Below are 8,885 nucleotides of genomic sequence, written 5' to 3'. Positions count from 1 at the left end.
AGTTTGATTAATATGTTTCTTGGCGTGTTTCTCCTTGGATTTATCCTATACAGGACTCTCTGTGCTTCCTGGACTTGGTTGACTATTTCCTTTCCCATATTAGGGAAGTTTTCAACTATAATCTCTTCAAATATTTTGTCAGACCCTTTCTTTTTCTCTTCTTCTTCTGGGACCCCTATAATTCAAATGTTGGTGCATTTAACGTTGCCTCAGAGGTCTCTGAGACTGTCCTCAATTCCTTTCATTCTTTTTTCTTTATTCTGCTCTGCAGTAGTTATTTCCACTATTTTATCTTCCAGGTCACTTATCCGTTCTTCAGCCTCAGTTATTCTGCTACTGATTCCTCCTAGAGAATTTTAAATTTCATTTATTGTGTTGTTCATCATTGTTTGTTGGCTCTTATTTCTGCTAGGTCCTTGTTAAACATTTCTTGTATTTTCTCCATTCTATTTCCAATATTTTGGATGATCTTTACTATCATTATTCTGAATTCTTTTTCAGGTAGACTGCCTATTTCCTCTTCATTTGTTCAGTCTGGTGGGTTTTTACCTTGCTCCTTCATCTGTTGCATATTTCTCTGTCTTCTCAGTTTGCTTAACTTACTGTATTTGTGGTCTTCTTTTTTTTTTTTTTTTTTTTGTTAAGCAGTTTAAATTTTATTGACCTCCTGGTTTTTTAAAAAAAGTTAAATTTAAGGTCACACCTCTAAGTTCGATGCATTATATACAGATCGTGCAGAGTATGACTATGAAGAGATACAAATTAGTCCACGCCGAAAAAGATTTACTAGGGTACAGAATCATTTTCATAAATACATATAAAATTCTTGTGAAGATAGAAGAGGACTGACTCTTCAGGTTTTCTGAGACACTTTTCAAACTGATTCAAGGCACAAAATGTGCACTACTGTGAATACATACATGTGCCTCTAATACAGCCCATCAAAGATTTGGCTTCATGACTTACAAAACTAAATGTACTGAAATGAGATTCTGCTTCTTAGCTGAAAAACCACAGAACCTATAAACATCATGTAGATAATTACTCCAAAATATGGAGATACAAATACAAGCAGTTTATTTGAAAAAGCAAACACAAAAGATAGGTGTAAATTCAAAGTGTTTAAATGCTTCCATTTTGAATAATTCAGTTAAGAACCTATACAAGTTTGTTCCCAGAAGCTAATGCATCAATCACTAGTCTCCACTAAGGAAAATGAATTCTAAAAATTAACATGGTTTTCAACAATTCAAATTTCACTATTTATATAAAAACCTAGAGAGACCAATAATATCCAATAGCTTCAAAAGATAAGCTAAAGACTTTTTGATGTAATCAATTTACCGATGTTTGTCCAGGTCTGTTTAATATATACACAAGGAAAATACACTCACTATAATTTCTTATAAAATAGCAAGTAAGGAGTAGATGTAGGAGATGTAGAAGGGGAAAGAGAATTCAAAAAGTCCTTCTCTTCAGTAACTTTCACTTCAGAATCATCAAAAAGCAACCACTTCCCCTCATACTCCTTTAAGCTTTGCATTACATATGAAATTTTGTTTTCAAAACCACTCATGTTAATGCCTGTTTGGTCACTGGATTCCTTGTTTCTATCAGATTCATGGGTCCCATTAGTATTGTTAGCCTCAGAATTTCTATTTTCAGCAAATGCTGTACTGGCAACTTTATCAGGATTAGATGCTTTGTTGTATAACTCATAATCTGCTTTACTCTTTTGTCCTCCAAGAAGTCCAATACCTTCTACATTTTTTTTTGTATGTATGTATGTATGAAGGATATCTACAGCATGATGCACAGGAAGTATTACAGTGTATTTTGGGAAACATTCAAGAAACATGCCAACTCCTAAAAAAAGAAGTAAAAAATGTGGCAGAGTTATCTACTAAGGTAGAAGAAAAACATCAGAAAGAGGAAATGAGTGGTAATAACAGCATGGAGATGGACAATATGAGGCATTCTGAAGACTATAAAGAAAAATTGCCAAAAGTAAATGGGAAAAGAAAAAGTGACACTGAATTTGGTAACATGAAGAAAAAAGTTAAAGTCTCTAAGGAACACCAGTCTTTGGAAGAAAACCAGAGACAAACCAGATCAAAGAGAAAAGCTACAGTTGATTCATTAGATATTCCTGCTAAAATAATCCCCAAGTACATTTCTGAAAATGAAAGTGCAAGACCCTCACAAAAGAAATCAAGAGTTAAAATAAACTGGTTAAAGTCTGCAGCTAAGCAACCCAGCATTATTTCTAAATTCTGTAGTCTGGGTAAAATAACAACAAACCAAGAATCCAAAGGACAATCTAAAGAAAATGAATATGATCTTGAAGAGGACTTGGGGAAGTATGAGAATGATAATACAGCTAATGGTTGTGGACTTGAATCTCCAGGGAATAATGTTATGCCTGTTAATGAAGTTAAGCCCATAAACAAAGGTGCAGAGCAAATTGGTTTTGAGCTAGTGGAGAAATTATTTCAAGGTCAGCTGGTATTAAGGACTCGTTGCTTAGAATGTGAAAGTTTAACAGAAAGAAGAGAAGATTTTCAAGACATCAGTGTACCAGTGCAAGAAGATGAGCTTTCCAAAGTAGAGGAGAGTTCTGAAATTTCTCCAGAGCCAAAAACAGAAATGAAGACCCTGAGATGGGCAATTTCACAGTTTGCTTCAGTGGAGAGGATTGTAGGAGAAGATAAATATTTCTGTGAAAATTGCCATCATTATAGTGAAGCTGAACGAAGTCTTTTGTTTGACAAAATGCCTGAAGTTATAACTATTCATTTGAAGTGCTTTGCTGCTAGTGGCTTGGAGTTTGATTGTTATGGTGGTGGACTTTCCAAGATCAACACTCCTTTACTGACACCTCTTAAACTGTCATTAGAAGAATGGAGCACAAAGCCAACCAATGACAGCTATGGATTATTTGCAGTTGTGATGCATAGTGGCATTACAATTAGTAGTGGGCATTATACTGCTTCTGTTAAAGTCACTGACCTTAATAGTTTAGAACTAGATAAGGAAAATTTTGTGATCGACCAAATGTGTGAGATAGGTAAGCCAGAACCATTGAATGAGGAGGAAGCAAGGGGTGTGGTCGAAAACTATGACGATGAAGAAGTGTCGATTAGAGTCAGTGGAAATACCCAGCCAAGTAAAGTTTTGAACAAAAAAAATGTAGAAGCTATTGGACTTCTTGGTGGTCTTCTTTTAACAGGCTGCAGGTTCGTAGTTCCCATTGTTTTTGGTGTCTGCCCCCAGTGGGTGAGGTTGGTTCAGTGGCTTGTGTAGGCTTCCTGGTGGAAGGGACTGGTGCCTGTGTTCTGGTGGATGAGGCTCGATCTTGGCTTTCTGGTGAGCAGGACTGCATCGTTAGTGTGTTTTGGGTTGTCTGTGAACTTATTATGATTTTAGGCAGCCTCTCTGCTAATGGGCAGGGTTCTGTTCCTGTCTTGCTAGTCGTTTGGCATGAGGTGTCCAGCACTGGAGCTTGCTGGATCTTTGTGTTGAGACAGAGATCTCTGGGAGAGCTCTTGCCAATTGATATTACATGGAGCCAGGAGGTCTCTGGTGGTACAATGCCCTGAACTTGGCTCTCCCACCTCAGAATCTCAGGCCTACACCCGGCTGGAGCACCAACACCCTGTCAGCCACATGGCTCAGAAGAAAAGAGAGAATAGAAAGAGAGAAAGAAAAATAAAATTAAATCAAATTAAAAAGTTATTAAAATTAAAAATAATTAAATAGTTAAGAAAATTAAAAAATAATAGAAGAGTGCAACCAAACCAATAAACAAATCCACCAATGATAACGAGCGCTAAGAACTATACTGACATAAACATAAAAATCAGAGACTAGTCAGTCGCATACAGCAAACCCCAATTCTACAGTTGCTCCCAAACTCCACTGTCTTAATTTTGGAATGATTCATTGTCTATTCAGGTATTCCACAGATGCAGGGTACATAGAGTTGATTGTGGAGATTTAATCCGCTGCTCCTGAGGCTGCACGTGAAATTTCCCTTTCTCTTCTTTGTTCGCACAGCTCCTGGGTTTCAGCTTTGGATTTGGCCCTGCCTCTGCATATAGGTCACCCTCTGGTGTCTATTCTCTGCCCAGACAGGAGGGGATTAAAGGAGTGGCTGATTAGCGGGCTCTGGCTCACTCAGGCTGTGGGGAGGGAGGGGTATGGAAAGTGGGGCGAGCCTGTGGCAGCAGAGGCTCACATGACATTGCAACAGCCTGAGGCGTGCCATGTGTTCTCCCAGGGAAGTTGTCCCTGGATTACAGGACCCTGCCAATGGAGGGCTGCACAGGCTCCCTGGAGGGGAGGTGTGGATAGTGACCTGTGCTTGCAGACAGACTTCTTGGTGGCTGCAGTAGCAGCCTTAGCATTCCATGCCCATCTCTGCTGTCCGCACTGATAGTTGTGGCTCGCGTCCATCTCTCAAGCTTGTTTAGGCAGTGTTCTGAATCTCCTCTCCTTGCGCACCCTGAAACAATGGTCTCTTGACTCTTAGGCAGTTTCAGACTTTTTCCCCACTCCCTCCTGTTTAGCTGTGGTGCACTAGCCCCCTTCAGGCTGTGTTCATGCAGCCAACCCCAGTCCTCTCCCTGGGATCTGAACTCCAAAGCCCGAGCCTCAGCTCCCAGTCCCCACCCACCCTGGCGGGTGAGCAGACAAGCCTCTTGGGCTGGTGAGTGCTGGTCCTGGTCGGCACCGATCCTCTGTTCAGGAATCTCTCCACTTTGCCCTCTGTGCCCCTGTTGCTGTGCTTTCCTCCGTGCCTTCAAAGCTTCCCCCCCCACCGCCCATCCCCCAGTTTCCAACGGCGAAGGGGCCTCCTAGTGTGTGGAAACTTTTCCTCCTTCATAGCTCCCTCCCAGAGATGCAGGTCCCGTCCCTATTCTTTTGTGTCTGTTTTTTCTTTTTTCTTTTGCCCTACCCAGGTACATGGGGAGTTTCTTGCCTTTCAGGAAGTCTGAGGTCTTCTGCCAGCATTCAGTAGGTGTTCTGTAGGTGTTGTTACACATGTAGATGTATTTTTGATGTATTTGTAGGGAGGAAGGTGATCTCCATGTCTTACTCCTCTGTCATCTTGAAGGTCCTCTCCCCTGAGTGCTTGTTTTTAAACAATTACCAGCACCCCACTGGGTATGTATTCATAAAATACATTTTTTTAATCTGCCAGCTCTTGATTTGATTTATATCTTCAATGCTCCATCTGAATAATATATGTGTGGTAAAAGCAAAATTTTATTACTTTATTTAAAATATTATTAATGTATTAGCCAGGAAATCCTATACTAAACTATTTATTTCATAATCAGTTAAAATTATCTCTTAATCTTCAATGATTTATAGTGGATTATATCTTAATGTTAATATTGCTAGGTAACATGTTGATATTGCTAGTTTTTTAAAAAAATTTCTATTAGAAAGGTGATCTTAACTCATTTACAGAGGAATAGTTTTATATTTTATTTGGCTTAATAAATTTTACTGTTAAAGCACTGATAAACTCTAACTCTAACCTTAACCCTAATCCGTTTTTTGGATGTACAAAAAGCACTGATCTAGTACTGACAAACTCCTATCAACGTGTTTGAGAACTTACACTATTGACTGAGTGTATTTTTCCCAGGTATAATAAATTGGTCACTGACAATCTACTTGAAGGTTTTTTTACAAGCCTCTTTATTCCTCTGAATATCTTTTCAACAAAGTCTCCTTGGAAACTTTGTAATATTTTCAATCCCGCAAATATGTTAAAATCACAAAACTATAGTTAAAAGTTGAAAAAAAGGTGTCTATAATTCCTAACTTGAAAAGATATCAGCCTGTCAAGCTATCTATAAAACTGTGACAATAATTAGTTGGTGGACCCATTTCTATTGGACAGAAATTTGATTCTCACAATAAGTTTATATTTCACAGCTGCAGAAATCTGGTTAAAAGTGATTTACATCATCCTTTGTGCTTTCCCAAGGTCATACTCATGTGGAATTTACTGATCTGTTATCTAACAGTTCAGTCAATGGTCTCTCTAGTTCTCCAAAAATGAAACTTGAAAATAAGGCAATGTTTATATGAATTAGCATATTCAAATATGTGTAAAGATTTCATAATAGCTCCTTAGTGTAACTTCATGACCAGTTATCACTGACAGTTCTAAGATTCTGCCACCTGTGTTACAAAGAAACAATATCCACCAAAGTTTTCTAAAAAATCCAATTTTATGTAAGTTGTCATAGTGCCATACCCAATAAACAACTGACTAAAAATCAACCATCTAAAATATCTTGAGTTTCTCCTGATATCCTACAATTTCTGACACCTATTTCTTCCATACATAATGACCTTTTAAAAGTACACTTTTTTTCTTGTCAAAACTAATTGCAAATATCTTTACCTTAGGGTAAGAAATATTTATCAGAATTGTTTAGTTCTCCAAAGCCTAATGCAATGTCTAGACAAGCAGATGTTAGCTTCCAAAGATATTATTGAACAACAGTGATATCAGAATGGACTCCTAAAGATGCCTTCTTACTGCCCACCTTCATCCTGGCTTATGTACATCACTTTAGTGGAACAAAATTCTCGTTGCTGGTGTAGTTATTTATAGTTCTCTTTTGGTGGTAAATAACCTCTGCTATCACAGACGTTATAGAGAAGTGATTTCTTTTTTTTAATGTGGCATGTTAGTGGTTTTTAAAAGTGATGCCCTGGCTCACTTTTAGTGACACCACCTTTATCCTTCAAGCTCTTGCTCTGCGGGTTTAGTCCTGGGGCCTCCACATTCCACTGGGCACCCTGCTTAGAGTTTCTCATTTATGAGATTATTTTTAAAGATAAATCCATAAAACTTGATATTTGATTGAATGAAGGTAACTCAAGGAAAAGGAAGATTTTAAGAATGGTGCCCAAATTTCTGGCATAAGAAACTGGATAAATTGTGACACCATTTACTGAGGGAGTTACCTGCAGATGGTAAGAGATTTGTACATGTGGGGGAAAAGGGAGGTGAGAGGAAAGTCCAAAATATGTTGATTCCCAGTTTTTGAAAACTCATGAGTTTATAGTAATTATGAGATATTGAAATGGAAAACTGACAAAAGGATTTGAAAGGTAATAGTCCTAGGTTATTTGAGTTCATTACATCTGCCTTTGATGAAATACTGCACAATACCAGACCGCATATGGCAGAGGGAAATATGAAGTTATATTTTCTTTTTGGACTTGCTTATAATCATTTTATATTTACCTCAATGGTGGACTCATATAACCAGTTATGGGAATTAAAGTATATTATTTTCTCTTCAGTCATTTGCTTGACCAAAGAGAAAATAATCTCGATCCACTTTTCTTCTACCAGCTTCCTTTAATGGAAGCTAAAAATGTCAGTGATTTTTCACCTCACCTCAGATATTTGACTGAATTCTGATGAATAAAAATCAGGGGCCTTCTAAAATAAAATTTAACTTTGGGGCCTTAATAAATGTGACAAACAAGGTAATAATAAACTGGAGAGCTATACTCCCCCATTCTGCCATCCATGACTTTGACTTTGACATTAGAAAATGGAGCAGTCACCTTATGTACATGTGGGTAAAAACAGGAAAATGAAAAATCAACAAGCTAAGGTGAGTAGAGCAAAGGTACTCATCATCATCATCATCTAGCTAAATTTTCTATTATTTCATTAAGTTCTGGGGTCTTTAAATCTGACTTTCTTAAGAACCATAAATTCATTTAAACCAATGTTAGTTTGTTTCCCTGATATTTATAGCTGAAGGAATTCCTAATGTGAACAGAATTTAACTATCAATAAAAAAAATCCTGTGGTGAAATTAATTTCATGTTACCATTGTATACATTTTAATTGAATTAAATTCTATAGGAAAACACTATCAATTTTAGATTATACACAGCATTGCCAAAATATATTTTTTCACAGTAATATTTTGTAATCCTTTGACTTAGCACATAATTTGATATAATGTTGTTAAAATGACAGTTTTCAAATATACTTTGACAGTAATTATTATCAGATATGTGATCCATTTACATAACTACTTCTTGTAAGACCAAAGTAAGTAAATAATGAATTCCTTGCTCCATAAAATAAAGTATAACTAAGAATACATAAAAATATAATGGTAATAAAATTTTAAAAGATCTTAAAATTTATAACTTTGTACATATATTTGTTTCTTATTAAAAAGAAATATATTTCTAGATTAAGATGGTTCAGTGGATTTATGATTTAATAAATGATTCTTCTTTACCACATGTAAGGGATAAAATCTACAAACAAAGCACTATGAATATATAACTGTGCTCACATACAAGGAAGATAATTTATTTATTTATCTATCTTTTTTTTTTTTTAACCAGAAATTGAGCCAGGCTAAAGACATGTACCTGCCATTCTCCAGAACTGGAACTTGCAGCAGGTGTGGTCTCTCTGTGGAGTTCGTCATGGATTCAAAAGTGGATTCGATCCAGAGACTGGCCTGAGCTCAATGGGCTATATGGGGCTGGGGCATCCCTTTTTACTCAATGATTTTTTTACTTAGAATAAATTCCTACAATTGAGTCAAAGTATATAATTCATTTAGTAAATTTCTCCATACTAGTCTCCAGAAGGTTATGAGATTTACATTAAATAATGCATCTAAACAATTCAGGATATAGTTTCATTTATAATAATAAGTGAATTATCATTCCATGTGAAATGTCCATTTTAAAATTATGGAGTAGTAAGCCGGCCCTGTGTCGCCCTTAAGAAGCGTCTTTTCAGAGGTTCGGCTCACACTGATATAGGGGCTGGAGAGGGAGTCAGATTTTGGCATGGAGCATTTGGAAAGTAA

At 36.8% G+C, this 8,885-nt stretch overlaps 1 pseudogene across 1 annotated transcript; it reads left to right on the top strand.

Moving 5' to 3' along the window:
* Positions 1-1,785: 1,785 nt before the first annotated feature.
* LOC309659606 (ubiquitin carboxyl-terminal hydrolase 1 pseudogene) lies at positions 1,786-8,532 on the top strand (annotated as a pseudogene). The gene is made up of 2 exons: positions 1,786-3,276; positions 8,410-8,532. The product of its transcript is annotated as a ubiquitin carboxyl-terminal hydrolase 1 pseudogene (transcript).
* The last annotated feature ends 353 nt before the right edge of the window (positions 8,533-8,885 follow it).

This window comes from Balaenoptera physalus (assembly GCF_965194825.1).
Source record: "Balaenoptera physalus genome assembly, chromosome: 4".
In the NCBI taxonomy this organism is placed as follows: domain Eukaryota; kingdom Metazoa; phylum Chordata; class Mammalia; order Artiodactyla; family Balaenopteridae; genus Balaenoptera; species Balaenoptera physalus.
Note: the sequence above shows the minus strand (reverse complement) of the source record. Positions and strands in the feature narration are given on the sequence as shown.